This window comes from Echinops telfairi, unplaced genomic scaffold (genome assembly GCF_000313985.2).
Source record: "Echinops telfairi isolate 266 unplaced genomic scaffold, ASM31398v2 ScPeMD7_8;HRSCAF=38, whole genome shotgun sequence".
NCBI classification, from domain to species: domain Eukaryota; kingdom Metazoa; phylum Chordata; class Mammalia; order Afrosoricida; family Tenrecidae; genus Echinops; species Echinops telfairi.
In genome coordinates, this window is record NW_022103905.1 from 13,585,535 (window position 1) to 13,604,801 (window position 19,267).

A 19,267-nucleotide genomic window follows, 5' to 3' on the forward strand; every position below is an offset into this window, starting at 1 on the left:
CCCAACCCAGACATTGTTGGTTGCAAGACTACTGCAAATCGCTACCAACGGCTGCTCTGATAGTCAACACTCTACCCATTGCCCAGTGCAACCCATAGCTTAGGCCTCAAAATCAGTAGGACAAAACTCCTTGGCTAACACAAAAATGGCAAACAAAGGCCAATTGCTCTGGCCACCAAAGAGTTTTGCAGAAAGTAATTCAAATGAAAGCACTAAATACTGGAGAAAATTCAGACAGTTAACACCCTCAAAAATTCCAACAACAAAATCAGAAAGCATACAAAGATCAGAGAAGCAATGGTCCATCCAAATGAATAAGACAAAGGAAGTGATGTGCATCTAGGGATACCAAATCATGTTTAAGTTGAATGGATATACTATAATATTAACTAAGGGAAACCATAGGTAAAGAGCTGAAAGAAATAATTTAAAAACCAAGAAACTTAAGCTCTAAAAAAAGAAATTGTAACTGAAAGTGACAATAACTAAAATGAGAATAATAAAGAGGCTTACCAATAGATTTACTCAGGCAGAAGAAAAAGTGAATTAGATAATACGACCATTAAAATTAGAGATGCTAAAGAAGCAACAAGAATGGAGGCTCAAGCACAGTTTAATAGACTTCTGAGACAAAGACCTAATATATGCATCACAGGAGTTCCAGAAGACTGTTAAAGACTTTTTTTTTTAAGACTTAATGACAGAAAACGTTTCCAGTCTAACAAAGGACATGAATCTACAAATTCATGAAGCTCAAAGAACCACAAACAGGATAAACTCAAGGAGACTGACACCTAAGCACATCACAATTAAACTTTCAAAAAATAAAGATAAAAAGACAATCTTGAAAGTAATGAGAAAGAATTAAACAGTCATTTCCAAAGGAGCTCCAATAATATTAAATGTTGATTTTTTTCCCTCATAAACATTGCAGGCCAGAGTCAATAGAATGTATGTGTAAAGTGCTGAAAATCTAAGAAGCAACTACTTACTGGTGGTCTCTTTCTGCCTGGAGCATAGAAGAATTAAGAACGATGAAAACTTAAGGAAACAAGAAGAACAAAAGACTAATGGCCCACCTGAACTATAACTTCCTCTAACCTGAGACCAGAAGAATTAGATGGTATCTGGCTACCACTACCAACCACTCTGACCAAGACCACAGTAGAAGGTCCTAGTTAGCGTGAGTTGGAGGGAGGGTGGGGGTGGGGGTATTGGTAGAACAACATTCAAAGCCAGAGAGTGAGAGACTAGAGGCATCCATAAGACTATCGTCCTGGAAAAAAACCTAACTTGAAACTGTAGACAATCCTGTAGCTCACTTTCCAATCAAATCATAGATGCGACTTTAAAGCAGACCATGTGATGAATGTGCTGCTCAGAAGAATCACTTCTTTTTGACCAACAAGGAAACATTTATCTAAAACCAACAATGAGAAGAACAGGAAAACAAGACAAACAGAAGCAGTGACCCCAGGGAGGAAACAGGGAGCGTACTGACACATTATGAGGATTGGAACCAGTGCCACAAAACAATTGGAGTTGGGGAAACTAATTTGCTATGTAAATTTTCACCTAAAACAATAAAATTTTAAAGAAATAAGGTGCTGAAAGAAAAAAACCCTCAACCAAAAATTGCTATAACCAATGATACAATCCAATAGGAGTGAAGTGAAATTAAAACATAAACAGAGGCTGAGACAGTTCACACTCACTTAATTGGCTTTACAAAAAGCACTCATGGGAGTTTTGTAGAGGGAAGGCAAAAAGACACTAGAAAGTAACTCAAACAAAGTAGTACATAAAAATAAAGATCTCACACAAAAATAAAGATCAATAGCTATATGAGCCCTGGTGGTATAGTGGTTACACATTGGGCTGCAATCTACAAGGTCAGCAGTTCGAAATCACCAGACAGCTCCTCAGGAAAAAGTTGGGCCTTTCTATTTCCATGAACAGTTACAGTCTCGGAAACTCCCAAAAGGCAGTTCTACCCTGTGGTGTGAGTTTGCAATGAATTGGCATCGACTCAAGGACAGTGAGGGATTACATTGACAACAGCTCTGTTAGATAGGAATCATGGGGTGGGGGTGGGGGCCCCATGGAGGGGGCAGCTCAGAAAAGGAGTGTGAGAATGGTTGCACCAAAACAAAAAAAAAATCGAATCAGTATCACTAAATGGTACATGTAGAAGCTGTTGAATTGCGCATGTTTGGGTGTATATATTCTCACAAGAAGAACACTGATGGTATAGGGAGTTACACGTTGGACTGCTAACTGCAAGGTCAGCAGTTTGAAACCACCAGCCACTCTTGAAGAGAATGATGAGGCTTTCTGTTTCTGTAAAGATTTACAGCCTCAGAAACCCACAGAGGCAATTCCACCCTGTCAGGATCAACGCAATGGCAGTGAGGTTTTTTTGTTGCTGTTTATTCTCAATTATTTAAAACATAAATAGTTTTAAAGGAAACAGGATAATAGGAAGGAGAGACTTGTGATCAGGGAAACTGCTTTAGCTTCAAGGTTTGAGCAAGGTCCTCTGAGGCAGTGACAGCTGACTTGAGGCCTGAACGGTGTGGAGGAGCTGGAGACCATGTGATGGTCCGGGAAGAAACAGGCAGAGAGCGGGGCGCTGCCAATGGGTGAAGAACAGGTAGCCTGTTACCCAACTGTGGTAAAGTGAAATGTCTTAATTTGGCACTTCTACCCATTTCTCCTTAACTTCCAGATACACACAGATTCTCAGAAAGTGCGAACAATCCATTTATTGAAGTAGTGTGACAGGGTGTCTTTTATTCCCTCCCCCTTTATTTCTTAAAAAAAAATAAACAAACATTTGCAGTTGTCATATTATTGGTTTTGCAATTTTTCAAGGATAAACATTCCAAGAGTCTCATGCAGACCAAAGCAAACAGTTCTTGGACTGCTGGGCAGGCTGTGCACCTGGGATGAATGCGTGCCCTTTCAGATATGGAACTTTCTCCTACAGTCCTGACCGCAGCTCGTTCTCTTCCCTGACGGTCTGATTTTTCCATTAATGACTCACCTCCCTGACAAGATTCTGAACACCCAGCAGTTAACCACCTTTTTGTAAACCATGTGGTGTGCAGTGCGCATACAAGATGGTCTCTAAATAGACTTTAGAAGGTGGGGTAGTGGACGGAGCACTGGACTGAGGGTCACAAATCCCAAATGCAAGTCACTCTCTCTCTCGGAGCCACCACCCTAAAGATGACGGATGTCATATTGCCTGGCATGCCTTTCCAGAGGGGTTTCTCCAAAGGCAGCATGCTGGCAAAGTCCCACCCTCCTCCTTTCGATGTCATTAGTCAGCTATCATACTTGGAAGATTTTCTTAAGGGAAAATGAACACCACATTCTTAAGGAAGGAATAAATCTGCAAAACATTAATCCAACTAAAATTATGCTCTAGCTCTGTTGGGGCTGGAAAGGAGGGAAACAGTATGTAAACGTGGTGGGGCAGGTAGAAGGTGCTTAACTCTCCACTGTCATCGGAAAGTGTCAATTGGTAATGTGGAAAGCTGAAACACAAACAACGGATTTACCAGCAGGCCATTCAGTGACAGGGACAAAGCTACCAGTGAGCGTCAGCTCACAGTAAGAATTGAAAGCGACTGCCTCTGGGGAGCAGGAAGTGGGGTGGGGAGGGCAGTCTGCTGGTGTTCCTGTAATAAACCTTGTAGAATGACTTGAGTCTTGACATATCCCTGGGTGTGGACTGACAGCAGCCCCATGGAGCCGTGTGGAGCTGCCGGTGGAGTCTTTCCCCGGCTCTAGTCTTCAGGGAAGCAGCCCGTCACAACTCTCTCTGGTGGGGTGGTGGGTGGATTCAAAACCACGGACCTTTTAGCTAGCAGTTGACATTTAATCAATGAGTCACCAGAGCTCTGCATATCCCCATAATAAAGTCTTAAAAATAAATTTATGTAAAATAAAGGATAATGCGTGTTTAATTTTTTTCTCCCCCCTCTCTCTCCCTCATCGTGATTCAGAGCATCACGATGAACTTTCTCAGTCCCTAGAGCCCACATTGAACCTGTATGTTGACGGCCTGGGCTCTGGAGACAGACTGTCTCGCCTTGAAGCTCAGCTTTACCATCAGCTGGCTATGTGACCTTGAGCAAGTACTGTAACCTCTCTGTCTCGGTTTCCTCACCTGTGGGGCAGGAATCGTCACAGACATATAAAGACTAAGTTAGATAAGGGTAGCACAAATGGTTGATCATTCTCAGTGCCTGTTAACCAGAAGGCTGGAGTTCAATCAACCCCCAGAGGCATCTCGGAAGAAAGAACTTGCTAGCTGCTTGTGAACAGCCCTGCGGAGGTCGGTCCTACTCAGTCACACGTGGGGCTGTGATAGGTTGGCAACGGACTAAAGTTATGCAATACATATAAAGTGCTTGGAAGAGCGTTCAGTAAACATTCAGCAGTAACTATTCTTATGGAGGTAACTTTGCCCCGACCCAAAAGTGGTCCCTGACCCCTGAATTGGTGATGTTTATAGTTCGATTTCTTTTTTTTTGAGAGTCGTCAAAAATCTTTTCTTTCCAGAGTTCATCCTCTTTCCAGGAAGCAGGAAAATGATGGCGCATTCTTAGTAGTCACCTGACAAAAATGATCCATCATTCTTACAATTAAAAAATTAATGCTGTGATTATAAAAAATATGCCATTAATATTTACAAAATATTTTTAAATCTTGTGGTTTCCAAGGATTAACACTGAGTCATGCATGGCAAGGAATAGAAGACAGTGGCTGAGAAGTAAACCCCTCGTAAAAGACATCTAAATAATATACTTAGGATGACTAATATGAAGGATTAAACATAGCACATCTTTCCTCAGAGGAAAGAATTGCAGTTTCTAAAGTGCATTCACTTCTGACACCTCAATTCCTGATTTCAGAGGTTGAAGATTATGTACCTCGGTGGTGCACCTGGGACAAGTAAAGTACATGTCAAATAAGAAACTACTCTTCATGCAGTAATAACAGAAGACATGCTCACATCCTATGGTATGAGGCATGATGGGCCACTCTCCACACAGAGAGCATTCTTTGCCACTGGTGCCTAAAGTCTCATCATTATTATGAGCACCAGAAAAAGGGATGTACCATGAAGATAACTTGTCTTTCAACTTCTGGATATTAATAAGTGGTAAGAGAAAAATAAACTGCAAAACCATGCCAGAGAAGTTCCCTATTCATATACTCAAAGCCAACCTTACGCATGTTTTGGGGCCTAGTAGACGTTCTGTCAATGTTCCTAACTTTCCTCTTTGAAGGAAAATCAAGAAATTAATCAGCTCACCTAACTTCAATAGTCCAACTACAATATTCACGCAGTGCTTGGCTTTCCAGAACGATGCTAAATGGTGGTTTCGAAACAAATCATAGCACCGTTCTTCTAGCCACTTCCCTCCAACTGTACAAATAGCATACCAGAGCCTTTGATTCTTACTGGGTGGGTGATATCTCAGGTTTGGGTAAAAATCATTTTTGTACTGAATATTCAAAACTGTCTGCCCCACAGTGGCATTTTTGGAGTAGATGGTGAATCTCCACAAGAAAACCCACAAGAATGCTTTTACTTCTGGTTCGAAGCGGGATAATAGCCCTGGCTTAAATCCATAAAAGCACTGAGTAAACTGGGACCAAACTAGTTGCTCCAGGGCTTTGTTCAGTTCAAGTGCATCCAGCTGACTTATTCTTAGCAGTTTGTGCTTTGTGGATTCTCTTCTTTGGAAGCCATGTTTCTGAAGGTCTCTTTTCCCCCTTCTTGCAGCTGCCTCAAGACTTGAGATCCTACAGCAAAGGAGATTTTTGCTGCTGCAAATTTCTCTGGGAAATTCTTGTGTCATACTTGCCAGGAGCACAATGCCCACGGTCCACGTAACTTTTTCTGAAACATTCTCGGGAAAACTTGGCTTTTCCTAGCAGAATCTGGGATCCCCCCATGCTTCCGGAACCCCTATAGTTCGTTCTTTTTTTTTTTTTTTTAAGTTCGTTCTTTTATAGTTCATTCCCCTTATGCCCATGTCAGCAGCCCTCGTGGGACATGGTTAAGCATTTGACTGCTAAGTGAAAGGTCAACTGTTTGAACCCACAGGAGTGACAGCCCTGGAGACAGGCTCCGGTAAGAACTACAGCCTGGGAAACCCTAGGGAGCGGCTCTCCTCTGTCCCCTAGGGTTGTGAGGAGTTAGAAACCACTCAATGGCACACACAAGAACCCCCACCTCTCCTGCCGGTGGGCCGCTGCCCTGCACACAGGGACTGCCTGCTACCTTACAGCAGCCCCTGCCCCTTCTAATGAGCCCTAATATCCAACTGATTTGACATTTCCTAATAATTGTGGTAGTTACATAAACTGGTGTCAATTGGGACTTGAGAGGATTAAGCATGAAGGGGTGGAGTCTAGTCTGGGAAATCTGGTTTGTCCTTGGAGGCAGGACAGACTCTCTGCCCACCCTCTGGGAGATGCACTGACAGGACACATGGCACTATGCTGATAGACCCCGTGCCTTGGGAACCGGAGAAGCCACATGGAGACCCTTGCCAGCGCTACAATGCTTAACATGCCATTGGATCCAAAGACTTTCTACCCATTGGCCTCTGATCATCTTGCATTCGGTGTCATTGCATATATTTCATGAGTCTGAAGAGGACTTTATAGATTAGTATCAGACAGATGAGCTAATATTGGACTTGTACAGGACTGGCTGGGATGCTTTCTTAATACACAATTACGCTTTATATAAAACATGAGTTTCTGTGGATTTGTTTCTCTAGTCTACCCAGACTAACACAATAATCACAAACCTATGTTGTATTTCCTATTTGATACCAGCTGTATGTAAAAACTCAAGGTTGCTCTGAGTCAGAATCGACTGGAGGGAGGTAGTTTGTCTTGAGGCATGTAAAACAGTAAGGAACCATAGTGGTGCTGAGGGATAAGGGTTGGGCTGCTAACCACAAGGTTGATCGTTCAAACCCATCCGCTCATGAGGCTGTCTGCTTTCATCGAGATTACAGCTTCAGAAACCCTATGTAGGATTGCTATGAGTCAGAATCCACGGTGCACTTGGTTTGGGTTTATATGTTAAAAACAAAAGAAGTCACAAAGCAACAATATCCACGCCTGGCTACCTGCCTCTGTCCCTGAGCATCTTTCACCTGGTGGGTCTACAGCAATGCAGAGAAGGGACAAGAGATTTGAGCTCCATCTCTTTCCTCACTAGGGATGTAACACCATGTGAGGCACATGATCTCTTCAGGAATTTATTTACAGGGAATAGAAGTGGGCTTGGTCACTGGGTCCCAAACCTGATCATGAACACCAATCATCAGCATTGTATTCATTTCTTTCTTTCCATTGTGAATTAGCTAAAGATTGTATTTCAGAGCAGATCATAAGTTTTCCATGCAACAATTCAGACACCATCTGATTCAACGCTTCTGTTTCCAGCCCCTCAGTTATCACCCGGTACCCCACATCCTCATCGCACTTCTACTTTCCACCCCACCTGCCTTCCTTCCTAACCCTCGGGACTCTGTCCTTGGGTAAATGCCACTAGGCCAGCAGCATTGTAAGAACATGGAGTTTCCTAACTCTACCTCCAACCCCAATAAATTAGAATCTCCAGAGGAGAGACTGGAAAATGTGTTGCTTTGTGTGAGTCAGGTTTAAATAAGAACACTTTATGTGATTTTCATGGGCAGCTAGCTAATAAAATAGTGATTTCTCAGGCTTCTTCCAGCTTTAAAGTCATCTAGATTCTAAGCTCCTGTGCCGTAAATCTCTGATTACCAAGTACCTTCTCCTTAATGGAGTTTTTAAAGCAGGAAGCAAACACACCAGCCCTCACATCATCGAGTAGGCTTCAGTTCTCACATGTCAATAAACTGGCATTCTGGCTTGAGTTTTTAAAAAATTAAGTAAAATTCGGTGAGTAGGGAAAAACATTAATTACATGGATGAAAACAGAAAAATATTTTTTTGCTCATTTGTTCATTCATTATTAATTTAGTACCTACCATGCACCAGACATTATTCTAGGTACTAATATATCCTGATAAATAAAACCAAGTCTCTGCTCTCATAGAAAGGGCATTTTCCATCTTGTGTGATCATGAGGTGTCGGCGGGATCAGGTATCAGGCTTTAGAAGATCCAAACAAAACAAACCACATCAACGCGAACAAGGAGGGGGCGAGGTGGACACCCAGAGCCCATCTGTACACAATTGGACATCCCTCACAGAAGGGTCACAAGGAAGGGACGAGCCAGCCAGGTGCAGTACAGCACTGATGAAACATGCAACATTCATCTAGTTCCTTAATGCTTCCCCCCCATACACCCCAGCATGACCCCAGTCCTACCTTACAGAACCCGCTAGACCAGAGCATGTACCTTGGTACAGATAAGAGCTTTCAACACACAGAATCCAGGACAGGTAAACCCCTCGGGAACAATGAGAGTAGCGATACAATGAGGGGGAGGGGAAGGTCGGGAGAGAAAGGGGAACCAATTGCAATGACCTATGTAAAACTCACCCATACACTCCAGGGTGACGAAACATGGGTGACGGGAGACAGCAGATTGTATAAGATATGAACATAATAATAATTTATAATTTATCAAGGCTTCATGAGGGTGGGAGAGGGAGGGAACAAATAAGGAACTGATAAGCAAGGACTCAAGTAGAAAAAACATGTTTTGAAAAAGATGATAGCAATCTCTGTACAAATGTGCTTGACACAATGAATTGTTCTAAGAGCTGTAAGAACCCCCAATAAGATGATTTTTAAAAAGAAGAAGAAACACAGGACATTTTAGCAATCAGAAAATAAGCCAGCAAACATAAAATTAAATCATTTCACATTGCTAGGAAGACAATAACACAAATAATAGGTTAGAGTGGCTAGAGGCTGCCTCTAGTAGGATGAATAAAGGCCCTTTGAGGGATGACATTAGGAATTAAACTTGAATTGATGCCACATGCCGCCGGCAGGTGAGGGTGTGGAGAAAAGCTTTGAGGAAAAGTGGAGGGCGTGTGCAAAGGTCCCGACACGGGAATGAGTGCTGCATCTCCAAGGAACTGAAAGAAAGTAGGTGAGGCCACGAACCGGAGGCACAGGGACAAGCTGAGGTCGAGGCGGCCAGTAGGGCCCTGATACTGAGATCCTTCAAGACCATGGCTATAGGCATTGGAATTTTATACTTACTGCAAGGAGAAGGCACTAAGAATTTTAAGCAGAAGATAGATGTGATCTGATTTGGATTTTTAAATGATTATTTTTGTTGTTGCTGTTGTTCATTTTGTTGCCCCCACCCCCCACCCCACCAAAAGAATGGGCTATAGTAGGAGCTGATGGGAGAATGAGACCAGAAAAACATCAGCACAGAGGAGAAATGAGGTAGCTTTCAGCACTCAGATCTTTCTGGACTGCTATAATATAGGTATAAGCAAAAATCATAACATGCTTGTTTCTTTTCCTGTGATATGTCACGGGGGTTCAAGGAGATAGGTACTGGTTGTTGGCAAAGTGCCATCTGAAAGTCACTTCCTTTGATCAACGAAACAAGATTTGGGACTGCCATGTGATGGTTGTAATAAAAAAATTTTAGCTTAGGAATATGGGAAGAACACAACAGGCAACCCGCAGGCTTGTCTTCTAGAACACTCTGCTACCAATTAGCCCCACAGCAACACGGGGCAGGGCTCTGAAACTATGAGGGGAAGGGACTGGGCATCACAGAAATCATGGACATCCCTAAGGTCTCTTCCAGCTCCGACATTTTAAGAGGATATAAATATAACAAATGAGGTTTCCTTATCGGGCTGGCAAAATGGGCTGGTGACTCACAGTGAGGGATTTTTTTCAGTTGTTGACTTTGAAATTTCTGAGTCTCTGATTAAGCAGGAAGCAGGGTGTTGATGAAGAAAATGCTGTCTTAAAATCTCCCTGGGTAACGCGGATGTCTAAAGTACCTTTGGCATAAGAGCTAGCAGGGAATTTGGGGGACAGGAGCTCGTGGCCATCTGAGGGCCCTTTATGCAGAGGCACTGAGAGCCAAGTCCCTGAAGAACTTAAGAACCAACCCTTCGGCTACAACCCTCTATGTGGTCTTGCTGAGGGGGGGCTTCTGCCCATGTGGAATCACTCAGCAGACAGGCACCACAGACAGGGCCCTCATTTCCTATTGGCAGGTTGTCCCCACAGGATCCACAGCTCTTATATGGATGGCCTGTCCTCTCCACAAGGACCTCATTCCTACATGATCCCTGAGGCAATGGTTCTCAGTCCTGTCTGCCAAAATCACTTGGGAAATAAAATTAAAAAGTCATATGGATTGCACAACTCAAAGAGTACAGTCAGTGCCACCGAATTAAACATAGAGGGCACATTGAACTGGTGAATGTTTTGATGTGTATATACGCACAACAAAATAAATCATTTTTAATATTAAGAAGATTTTTTTTAATCTCAGTGTTTAGAAAGGAGGCATCTTTAAAGGGCAAGTCAATGTAATAAGATTTCAAAAAAGTATGTGGGAAAACTGGAATGAAAAGGTAATGGGATGTTTCCATGAACTATTTGAAGTCCCCTAGGATACCTATCTACCTATTCTGGTGTTTGCTATATGTCTCCTATATTTATCCTACCAAGATAGAAAGACCAGAGTGGTAGACTTAGGCTTGGCTGAGCTTCCTTGTGATGGAGCAAGCTCAGACCAGAGAGGTCAAATGCAGGATTTGTCGCTTGCTGAGTTCCTCAGCTATGGCACTGCTGACACTATGGGCTGGATCATTCTTTGTTAGGGGGCCAGCCTGTGTATTATCGGAGGTTTAGCAGCACCTTGGCCTCTACCAGCTGAAGGCTAGTATTAACTCCCAAGGGGTGAGCTAACACAAATGTCCCCTGGGGGCACTGGGGCAAAATCATCCCCAGTTGAGAACCACAAGTATAACATCACAGTTAACTATCAGTAATACTGAGACTACAGCCCAGCCTGCTGCACGAGGCTCCATCAGTTCCTCCACATTCGAGTCCATGCTCTGGTACACAGTGGTGGTTCACTCCTAGCAGAAATACCCCATCTGCTCCCTGGCCTTCTGCACTGGGATCAGAAAGCGGTGCTGATGGAGAGCTGGGCTTGTCCCTCTGAGAGAAGCCAAGCCAAGAACAGCCAGAAGCATGGCCGCATTCGGTCTCCAGTATCTGACTGGAAGGACAACTCTCTCTCTTCACAGTCTCCCGGACCTCTTCACTCATTCCTGCGGCGTCTCTTTTGCCATGGTGACGTGCATTACAAACGTCATCACACTGACCAGGACATCATGGCCATGTCTATGAATTACTTTGATCATTTCCGAGATATTTTTATACCTTGTTCCAATGAATATTGAAGTAAAGATCTACTTTGGTCTGTCTCATTCGCCTACATATTAGGACAAATAGAGCAAAAATCAAAACAACCGATCATCATGTTTTCCTAGCTGGCCGAGATAGGGTCATTTTACACGACAAAACAGGCATGAGGTAGGGCAGCCACACTCCGCTAGGACCTGACCAGCCTCCCTGCAGTGGGATCAGGGCTCTGAGGGCAGGACAGCGGGACTGCAGTAAATCAGAAGGAACCGATTCTGCGGTCTCTTGGCAACCAATTTCATTATTATGCTTTGACCTGACAGCTGGTAGGGCTTTATATGAATTAACCAACGAAGCTGTGAAAAAAACAAGATCAGTGGGTGTGAAATGTTGTATTCTGATGCGTAGGGAGAAGCATGTTCGGTTGCAAGGTTTCCTTCTCACATAGGTACAAATAACTTTTTAAAATACCAAAAAGTTATACTGGAAGTATTGCACTGAGTAAAACCTTCCAGCTTTATACCAAAAATATCCCCTTAAAAAAAATACCCCCTTGCAGAGGGGTCTCAGGGAGGAGACGAGCCAGACAGGGTGCAATGTAGCAACGATGAAAAATACAACTTTCCTCTAGTTCCTAAATGCTTCCTCCCTCCCCCCATGATCATGATCTGAATTCTACCTTGCAAGTCTGGCTAGACCAGAGGATGCACACTGGTACAGACAGGAACTGGAAACACGGAAATCAAGGGCGGATGATCCCTTCAGGACCAGTGGTGTGAGTGGATATACTGGGAGGGTAGAGGGAGAGTGGGTTGGAAAGAGGGAACCGATTACAAGGATCTATATGTGGCCTCCTCCCTGGGGGGACGGACAACAGAAAAGTGGGTGAAAGAAGACGTCGGACAGGGCAAGATATGACAAAATAATAATTTCTAAATTATCAAGGGCTCATGAGGGAGGGGGGAGGGTGGAGGGAGGAGAAAAAATGAGGACCTGATGCTGGGGGCTTAAGTGGAGAGCAAATGTTTTGAGAATGACGAGGGCAATGAATGTACAAATGTGCTTTACACAATTGATGCATGTATGGATTGTGATGTCATATGAGCCCCTAATAAAATGATTAAAAAAAATATCCCGTAACTACTTTTCAATGTCTACCTTGTCAAAAAGCCTATGGGATAGAACTGAAAACACGACAGGTGAGACAGGAGCCTTGGGGAAGAGTGAGTTTGCGTGAATGAAGGAGAAACAACTCAGAGAAGGAGGGTGATGATCGTGGTACAACCCCTAGGCTGCGATCAATGTCAGACACCACTGAATTGGTGTATGGTTAGATGTGTATGTTTACAGCAATAATAACTAACTGAAAAAACATTTAAATAGTCATTTGTAAAACATAGTCTTTAAAAAGGATGTATCTCTAAAGGGCAACCCACAAGCTAAGGGGTTTCAATGGTTAGTGGAAAAAATGGAATGTTTCCATGAACCTTTTGAAGTCCCCTGATATACCTTCATGGCATACTGGTTACACATTGGGCTGCCTAACCACAAGGTCAGCAGTTCGAAACCACCAGCCACTCCTCAGGAGAAAAAAGAGGCTGTCTACACCCATAAAGAGTTACAGTCTTGGTAACACACAGGGCCAGTTGTACCCTGTTCTATGGGCTTGTTCCAAGTACGCATTAGCTCAATGGCAGCAAGCTTGTCTTTTGGAGTATACCTATCTACCTAGCTTGGTGCTTGTTCTATATGTCCCATATTTAGCTTGCTAGGATACAAATGAATTCTGAAGGATGGGCTACATAAAGCCAGTGGGCTTTTAATGAGGCAGTACATCGTTACTGTGGGATTACTTTCCCGAAAGCCCATTTAAAGACGCGCAGGTGGCCCAGCGGTTAAGGTCTCTGCTGCTCATTGAAAAGTCAGAGGTTCAAAACGACCCACTGCTCTGGAGAAACGAAAGGTAGTCCACTTCCATACATTTTTACAGCCTGAAAACCCTACAGGGAGTGTTACTCTGTCCTATGTGGCTGCTATGAGTCAGAATTGACTGGAAGGCAATAGGTTAGAAGCCCACTTAAAAGCCAGCGACATAATAAGAACTGAAAAGGCACCAAAAATATTGGCAAAACTTTAAAGGAGTAAAAACGCATGGAACACTAAGCTTCTGGCAACCTCAAAGGGAATAACAACCTGACAGCTGCTTTCTTTCTAAGTCATTTTATTGGGGGCTCTTACAGCTCTTCTAACAATCCATACCTCCATTGTGCCAAGCACATTTGTACATAGTATGTTGCCATCATCCTTTTCAAAACATTTTCTTTCTGCTTGAGCCCTTGGGATCAGCTCCTCGGCTTTTCTCCTCCGTCCCCCACGGTGGCATCTTTCAGAAAGCCGAGTGTGTCTCATGAGACTGGCTCTGCCCTATGGAGGCTGGAAGGACAATCTAATCATGGAGTGACCATGGGTGGGTGGCAACAGAAGTGGCTAAGGGACACCACTGAAACATAAGCAACTTGCACGTGGCTTAAGGGAAGAGACAGTGCTGCCGACCGACCACGGGACTTGGCGCTCTAGTTCCAGCTGTGTCACTAACTCGGTGTGACTTTGGTGTGACTTTGATGAAACGACTGACCTATCTGGACGTGACTTTCCGTAACTATGAGTCACTGAAACTGAACGGTGTCTAGCTTCCCTGCAGTTGTAGCACTCCTTGACTGGACAAGTCCTCTCCTTCGTTAAGTTGGATACACACAGGCTTAGTCACCAAAATGAACTTCGTCACTCATTGGGCACAATCACAACTAATGCATTTTCTGCGCAAAATTATGACTTCCAACTGGGTTGCCAGATAAAATACAAAATACTTGGTTACATTAGGAGTGCGGGTAAATGGCATATATTCACTAAAGACAATTAGGCCTCAAATCCTACAGACTCTGTTGACACAAGCGTGTCCCTAGTATCACATGGGACATACCAATAGTTTTTTTAAATGCCATTTATCTGAAATTCAAATTTAAAACGCAGTACTTCTCGCAGCCCCACGTCTCACCTCTCATCAAAAGGTCTATTTGAATAGTCAAAAGTCTGATCGCATACACGCCGGTGGTTTGAGAAGTCCAACAGGAGACCTTCCCACGCGTCACACAGAGGAAGAAACAAGGAAAAAACACAGGGAGAGAGGATTAAAACACTCAGTATTCTGCTCGAGTAAGCCCGTCGTCTAATTTTTTTTCACTCGACAATAAACGAGATGTGAGTGTTACCAGACCTTAGTCACAAAGGTGGCGTGCCCGTGTGAGTACTGCACGGCCAGACAGGGAAGCTAAAACCAGAGGGGTGTTCACTGTTCCACACACCTCGTCCTCGGAGTGTAAAGTGAATTAAAATCTGTTATCTCTGCCTTCCACTCAGTGCTCATGTCTGTTCCTAACATAATCAGCTTAAGAGAAACCAGATCAAAAACTCAAACTTGCTCAAGAGAGGGAGAGGAATAAACACGGCCCCAGCAAAACCAGCACCAGGCATGCATGACACAGGGCAGTGGAAGGGAGAAACCCCTCTCGGCAGAAGCGAGTCTTGTTTTAACAATGGCAAGGAGATTTTGTTTAAGTGTCTGGGCTTTAAACTTGATGATACGGCTTCATTTTTTCAGAAAGTATTAGGCTTTTTTGAGCGAAGGGAAACAGCATACTTGAGGACTTCAGAAAGTTTGTGGGAAATTCTACATCTTTCAATTCTAGGTTTTGTGAACTTGTTGAAGCCCCTTCGTGTATGTGAATGTCCATATGTATGTGTGTTATACGTACATAAAGAATTCTTTGTTCACATTGTGCAATAAGGCATATTCCAAGATAAGCTTAAATAACCATGGCTTCCGTTTTTAAAATGACATCGAAAGTTAATGGCCAGTGACTGTGATCCTCACTGAGAAAGTGCTGCAGGAAACCACACTCCGCTGCAGCCAATCTGCTCTACCATCACCAGCAGGATGACTGGATAAGATCCTGGCAGCCATTGGCCAAGAGACGCTAAATATAGGGTCTCGGAGTTTCCAAGGATGAAAATACATCCAGATTGACCCATCAGCCTGTTGATACATTCTGTAAGAGTTTGTTGAATGCTTACTTACTTTTCTAAGATTTCCTGCAAAGTAAGATTCAAAAATAAGCTGAAGTCATGTTCTGACTCTAAAATGTTACAATCTAATCACGGGAATAAGGCAATCAATCAATCTTACTGCCACTGAGTCAATTCACATTCATAGCAGCCCTATAAAACAGAGTAGAACTACCCAGTGGGTTTCCAATGCTATAATTCTTTATGGGATTAGAAAGCCTCATCTTTCTCCCAAGAAGTGGCTGGTGGTTTTGAACTGCTGATCTTACAATTAGCAGGCCAACATTTAACTCACTACACTACCAGGGCTCCTTGGGGATAAGGCAAACATACATTATCCCAATGGCAATGCGTTTGGTTGCCGGTCCAAAATAGTATGCAGTTAAATGCCAACATGAGGCTCAAAATTGGCAATTTGTGTTAGAAACAAGAAAAAGACTAATACCCTCTAGTACAAAATATTCAGCAAGAAACAAATTTCGACTTCCTTTCATTTCAAAGAACTTCGCTCTGCATGAGCAGTACAAGAAGCCAAAGCATGCAAAACTGGCACTGCATGACCCTGCCCAGTCAGCACGGGCAACAAAGCAGAGGGCTCTCCTGGACCTATGGAAAGACCCAAAGCCTTCTTCTGTCTACTAGTTCCACCTGGCGTTCCCTTTACAGGAGGGTCTGTCCCTTTACATTTCACCTGTCTCTCCTTTTACACTGGAGACTACATGAGGACAGGTTTCAAAGACATTGCTGTATCTGAGGCCATTTCTCTTTTATAGTAAGAAACAGTATGGTGATCCTCATTTCTCACTTTTCCATTCTTTTTCATCCATTTAACATATATTTACCGACCTGTAAGATACTTATGACTCCGCGCTACAGGGATAACCTGCTGGCACTCATGGGAGCTTATGGTCAGACATTCCAGGAGTAAGATACACTATCTATCGATCTGTATCTCGTGACCAAACCAAAACAAAACTCATTGCCATCAAGAAAATGCCTGCTCCTACAGAACAGGGTAGAACTGCCCCCTGTGAGCTTCCGAGACCGTAACTCTTTTCAGGAATGGAAAGCCCTTGCTCCCATGGAGCAGCTGGTGGTTTCAAATGGCTGACCTTGGGTGCTCTGGTGGTGTAGTCATTACGGTTGGGCTGCTAACCTCATGTTCAGCAGTTCAAAATAACCAGCTGCTTCTCCGAAGAAAAACGTGGCTTTCTACACCCGCCAAATTGTTGATTTTGCAGATCAGAACCCAGTGCATAACCACTACGCCACCGGGTCTCCTTACCTCATGATGGTCACTGCTCTATTCTGAAGAAAAATAAGGCAAGGCAAAAAGTAATGGGAGAAGTATGCGATGTTACTTAGCTGGAGTGGCCAAACAAGGTCTTGTCAAAGAAATTAGTTTTGACCTTAATGAAGTGAATGAAAAAGCCAGGCATTTGAAGAAAAAGCATTCCAGGCAGAGGGAATAACAAGTACAAAACCCTGAGGTGAACGCACATGCAAGGAAGAGCAAGGAAGCCAGTGTGAACAGAGCAGAAGAAGAAAGAGGAAGAGTAGGAAAAGGTTAAAGCGGAGGAAGCCACCCACCATGTAACGGGTGGACTTCGTTTTTTCTTTCACAACAGCAGGCTATTGAGGAGTGTTGAGCAGAGAAGTGAGTGGCGTGAGAGAGTTAAATTATTAAAAGCTCACTCTGGCCGCAGTGTGGAGCACCAACGGTAGAGTGGCAAGAGTAGACTCAAGGAGGCTATTGAGGAGGCTTTTTCAATTATCCAGCAAACAGAAATGAATTTTGTAGAAGCAATGGGAGTGTTCAGAAATGGTTATAGCTTAGATACATTCTCAAGGCACAACCAATAGAATTTGCTGAGTAGAGTCAAATTAGTCACTTCCTAAAATAGATAATCCTAAGGTAAACTCAGTTGGGGGACATTAAGAGTCTAGTTCCTAAACAATTAGTTCAATGAACCAGTGAATGGATCATGTAAACATCGGTCTCCGTGATCCTGAGACCAGAAGAACTATATAGTGCCCGGCTCTCAATCACCAATAGCTTTTAAAGAGATCACATTAGAAGGTCCTGGGTAAAAAAAAACCAAAAACAAAACAAAAAATGAAGGTCCTGGGTAAAGTAGAAGAAGAAAAAAAAGAAACAAAACAAAATCATTAAAAAAAAAAAAAGCCCAGGTTTACTGGTCGTAGAGAGACTATGACCGCAATCACCCTTCAGGTCTGGATCTGAACACACCCATGTGATGGAATAGCCAGCCACCCATTTAAGATCAAAAGGGCAGCATTTGCCCAAAGACAAAGTTCAGAGGGTTAGGAAAAAAGGAGGAACAGAAACAGGAAACACAAGGGGGAAGTAGAACAAGTAGTGGTATGTTGAGGAGATTGCAATGGATGAACTGAAACAAAAGGTGTAGGAATTGTTGATCATAAAACGGATGGTTTGCTCTGTCAACCTTCATCTAATTCACAATAATAAGTTAAGAAAAAAAGAGAGAGACTGGTTCCTAGAAACTGCAACCTGCTTCAAAATGCCTACGCCTAGCCTAAAGCAAAGGTAACAGAAGTTGACACACTGTTCCTAACTTCATATGGGCACTCAAGGAATCCCCCAAAGCCAAGACAATCTTGGAGCACGAAGAGAACAAAGTTAGAAGACTCACAGTTCCCAGTTTCAAAATGTCCACAAGTTCTACAAGTAAGCAAGGCAATGTGGCATTGACAGAGGACAAACAGACATGTCAAAGGAATAATTCTGACATTTATGGTCAAACGATTTTTGTCAAGGAGGAAGGAAAAACAGTCTTTTCAACAACTGGATAGCCACAGGATCCAAAATAATGCTGGACTTCTACCTCACATCATACCTAAGAGTTAACTCAAACTGGATCACAGACTGACATGGATGAAAATAAAGATAGAAAACCTGGGCAGTGGTTTCTAAGATAGGACATCTAAAACACACGCAACAAAAGGGGGGGGGATAGATAAACTTAACTTAATCGAAATGGAAAACTAAGACAGTCTGGACAGTCAAAAAGAAGAGAAAAACACAACATGAGGAGGAGCGGGAAAGCAAGCACGCAGGCAACACAAAAAGGGAAAAGAAAGTGTCAGATCCTCTCGGCATGATCCTAACAAGCTTTCTGCATCTCTCAGTCTTCCGTGGGAATTCCTTCCAGACTGTGTTAAGGCAAACAATTAAGAGGAAATTCTTAGGAGGGCTGAAAAGAAGGAACAGGATGAAGGGAGCACCCACCAAATAAAGCATCCATAATTTTGCGGCTTACTATTCCCTCGGGAGCTCGCGCACCTTAGAGCATGCACAGGCGGAGGGGGAATGCACCTGGAGGCGAGAGCTCCTGCAGGTGAGACGCAGCGGGACAGGTCGGGGAGCGGGAGCCTCGGACGTCAGAGCGAAAAGGCAGCGGCGTCGAAGCCGGGGACTCAGCGCCACTTCCTTCACTGCAGACGCTACCCGGCTTCATCCGAGACCCGTTAGGGCGCCGGCAGGGCTTGGCCAAGAGTTAGGGACGCCTGTCATCACACCAGCCCTCCCAAGAGGGGGGACCCCGGAGCTGGCTGTCACAGGGGTGCGCTTTCGGTATGACTGACAGGGGCAAACACTCCACCCGGCTGCTTTGCGCCCCGCGTTGAACTGAGCCACAAATTAGCCGGTGTAAAGACGTCAGATAAACGGAAAAGAGAAAGAAGGGGGGCGGGTATGGAAAGAAGGGCGCA

General features: G+C 43.7%; 1 protein-coding gene and 1 pseudogene across 2 annotated transcripts in view; both read right to left on the reverse strand.

Moving 5' to 3' along the window:
* Window positions 1-19,267, reverse strand: part of RAB27A (RAB27A, member RAS oncogene family) — a 90,178-nt gene that overhangs the window by 61,819 nt on the left and 9,092 nt on the right. The gene's annotated exons all lie outside the window — the stretch shown is intronic.
* On the reverse strand, window positions 4,884-5,867 carry LOC101661953 (annotated as a pseudogene).